Genomic DNA, 4,135 nt, shown 5'->3' on the forward strand with positions numbered 1-4,135 from the left:
TTCCAAAAGCAGCTACGTTTTCAGTGGAGCTTTGTTTGTGGAAGACGACGAAGTTAGCACTTTAATCAGCATATGGCTGTGGGAGTTAGCTGCATGTGTGCTGGTCCTCGTAGTGTGGTCATCTAAGAGTACGGTTGAAACACTATGAATAATCACGCCATATAAACCTTTGGCTTATGAAATTTTATTATATGACAAGCTCATAAAAGTGTGTTAGCACTTGACTATGGTAGGTTGCAGTATGCTAAATATTGTTTTGTCGCAGGCCTGTATATCGTGATCATGGCACGTAGACCTATAACCGACAACCAGGAAAAGTGGACCAGTCAGACAAAGTCACTGAACCCATTCTTTGGAAAAGAACACATCTATTGGTATGTACAACATTGTGTTAAAATGGAACCAATTTATAAATAAGCCGAGACATGGGTTAAAGCTTGTTTTTCAGTGCGTCCCCTTGCCAGAACACATAAGTAACCTTTCTTAGGGTGATTATGCCACCACAAAATGTTTGTTGACAAATAACACCTATGAAATTTCTCCTTCAAGCACGTTGAGGAGCAAAATTATGACATGACAATGAATGTAGAAATAAACTGAGCCTTTCGGAACAATAACGAAAATATGAAATAGTATGTGCCAACTTCTTGAATGCCACGGGGCTTTTAAGACAGACAGCATTCGTTAACTTTCAGCTCTTGCACGCAGCAGCTTGACTTAAATGACATTGAATTTTCAGCAAGCACATCCACAGAGTGTTATAAACATCTGCATGGCACATATCATTACCTAATTATTTATTTGGACCTGTTGTAGCATCACAAGGACATTTTTTCAGGGAGGTTACAGAGTAACAAACACCTGTATACAAAAAGTGCAGTGCAAGAATCTAATATTTTACTACAAAGATGAAAAAAAGGGATGACAAATAGGAAGGATTTGAACACAAACAAAACGGGAAGCACAGAAAGAGAAAAAACAACTACATAATAAACCTACAAAAAGGGGCAGGTCATGAAAGCATCCGGCAAACAGTGTGTGCAACATAAAACTGCACCTACACACTGCAAAATAATAAGCTTGCTTAACGAGTGAGTGCTCCAAATCTGCTGGACATGCCAGGTAATGTCCTGTCGTGTAGTACCAGAATGTGTCGCAAACTATGGGAGGCCTACTATCAGCAAACAGTGTCTGACACACGCGCATGATTCCACTTAATCCTTCAGCATTCCTCAAAAATGTGATAGAGTTCATAAAGGCACGTGGAAACCTGCCAGCACACTGCTAGTTTGGAGTAAGCCAGTTAAGTCTGTGACATAATAAAAAAATCCTCACACTGGTCTTTTCTCATTTACTAAAGCGCTGCTGCGTCAAATGCTGACGTTTCAGACATTCTCAAGGATTGAGCTTTCACTCTGACAGAAATTGTTTGCCTTCTGTGTTCCCAGTTTGCTTTTAGTGTATTCTAGACATAGGTCGGCAAACTCACTCATGAGTCAGCTCAGTCCAACTCACTCAGACTCAGATCGAGCCGTGAGTCTGAGTGAGTCCGGGGGAGTAAAATTTTCGTGAGTGTGAGTAAGAGTGAGTCCTTTTGGGAAAAAAAATTTCGTGTGAGTGAGTCCAGTTCAGGAAAAATTTTGGCAAGCCTCTGCCTGAGGGAGCCCTAAGCGCAATATATAAATTGTGAGTGATTCTGAGTGAGCTCCATGTTTTTTGCCGACCTATGATTGCAGATATATAACTGTGTTTGCAATGTTGAGCTGCGGGTAGGTACTTGTCCTTGGTCAGTAGCTTGTTATCGCTTATGCTTTACCAGCTGGATTGATTCATTAACTCAGTTGTTCAGCACAGTACACTGTGACAAAAGGCAGAGAGAGAGAGATACTGTTTTATGAAGCTTGAGGGGTCATTTACCACACAATTATAATCTTTCAGAACAGTTCTTGAACTCCAGTTATAAGTTGCAATTCCATAAAAATGGTATTATTCATTTGATTTATCTTTCCAGGTGTACATCTGCACTCAATAAGTTGCACACTATATGCTGACATTATAATATTTCATGCAGGTACATAGAAAGCAAAGGTGCTTAAAAACATCGAGGTGCTGGGATACGCCTCTTCACTTCAGGACATTTGCAGAAGCTGCAGTTTTTGGAAGGCAGTGGTGCAGAGACCGTTGTACGTGCAGAAGTGCTAGCTTCCATGACTACTAGGACCCTGTACAAGGCATCCATCAAGGTGTATAAATGTGATGGTGAGGTAGTTTCGGGGAGCTGCACCTGCGTTGCAGGCAAAGGTGCAGTGTGCAAGCACATCTGCTGTGTCTTGTATGGTTTAATGTACATTGCACAGCATGATCTGGCATCTGTGCCAGACTCTCTCTCGTACACAGAGACAGAAAGACAGTGGTATCACCCCAGAGACCCCAGGAAGGTCACGGAAGATTTTGAGAATGTAGTCTTTTCCAAGGGCACCTGCGGCAGGATCAGCTGTGCACCAGAACGACACCAAAAGCGAATTCAGTATTCCTCTTTGAAAGCAGACAGAAAGGTGATGAAAACACCCAGCCTGATAAACTTGCATGGTAATCTTAAGAAATGCGGCCTCGACTGCTTTGCCGACATTCTCGAGGCAAACGACTTCTTGCCCGTGAGAATTGCAGAAACAGCAAATTGTGCTGAAGAAGACAAAGCAATGCCGAAACGATGGATTGATGCTGTAAAAGCTGGAAGTGCAGTCTAGTACACAGTTAATGACGTGAATGCTGTGGAGAATGCCACAAGGCTCCAGAGTGGATCACCCATGTGGCATCATTACCGGAAAGTAATTATAACTGCATCATCGGCGCATAGAGTGTACACATGGGTGAATAGTACGTGCAAAAGAAAGATGGGGCCCCATGATGTGCGCTCTCTGCTAAGCACTATCATGGGTAAGAAAGTGCGTGCTACTTATGCCATGAAGCGGGGTCTTTTATGCGAAGACAGCGCAAGGAAGGCCTTCCTTGAAAAAAATACACAGCACGTGGACATCGACGTGAGGCAGTGTGGTCTTTTTTTTATGCCGCAACCATCCTTTCCTTGGGGCAAGCCCAGACGGAATCGCTACATGCAGTTGTTGTGCACCACGCCTTTTGGAGATCAAAAGCCCCATGAGAATTGATGCATTTTGCAAGAATGAACTGCCTGGTGGATGCCTCAAAACCAGCAGCAGGTATTTTACCCAGGTGCAGACACAAATGGGGGATACCGGTCTGAAGAGTTGTGTCCTCTTCGTGTACAGTGAAGAAAAGTGTGTGCAAGTTCCTGTATTTTTTGATGAGGCATTCTTCACTGAGCTGGTGAAGTGCCGCAAGTTTTTTGCTGACCAGTACCTGGTGCCTTATTTCTCTGGAAATTGGCAGCTTTCTTAATCAGTGTAAATTTACTGTTCCTCTTTGTCATCCCTTTCTGCATGATTTATATTCTGCTGGTGTATGATGTACTATGCATAATCTCACTTTAATGACGTGTGCAGAAAATTATCCTCGGTACTAATATATCCCATGTATCATGTATCTGGCCGAGGAGTGGCACAAAGCTGCTACATAGCAGTTCTGTATCTGTAATAATAAGTGTTGGGGCTTAATGTCCCAAAACCACGATATGATTATGAGACACGCCGTAGTGGAGCGCTCTGGAAATTTCGGCCACCTGGGGTTCTTCAACGTGCACCCAAATCTAAGTACACAGGCCTCAGGCATTTTCACCTCCATAGAAAATGCGTTGTGTAACACAAGAAACTGCGAACATGCATCGTTCAAGCTGGTTTATGCGAGGAATACCCCAATGACGTTCAGTGCAATGTGGCCAAATGTCACCAACAAAGCCAATCTTGATCTCGCAATTTATCTACAAATGAGCCAAAGAAGCAAGACTGCTTGCCCTCCTGCATATCAAGACCCAAGAAAGGATTGACACTCATTACTTCAATGTTCAACGATGCCACAAGGACTACCAACTGGTTTGGATTATGGACCCCGATACGACATAGCGAGAACCATTTATGATGGTACTTAGGACCTTGCGATGTACGTGGACATATTGGTGTACTGGACTATGATGTCATGCTTGGTGGCATGACGCAAGAAC

The 4,135-nt window shown here is 43.2% G+C and overlaps 1 pseudogene; it reads left to right on the top strand.

Moving 5' to 3' along the window:
• Positions 1-282: 282 nt before the first annotated feature.
• Positions 283-3,417, top strand: LOC125759966 (uncharacterized; annotated as a pseudogene).
• The last annotated feature ends 718 nt before the right edge of the window (positions 3,418-4,135 follow it).

The sequence above is a fragment of the Rhipicephalus sanguineus genome, chromosome 9, assembly GCF_013339695.2.
Source record: "Rhipicephalus sanguineus isolate Rsan-2018 chromosome 9, BIME_Rsan_1.4, whole genome shotgun sequence".
Lineage (NCBI taxonomy): Eukaryota > Metazoa > Arthropoda > Arachnida > Ixodida > Ixodidae > Rhipicephalus > Rhipicephalus sanguineus.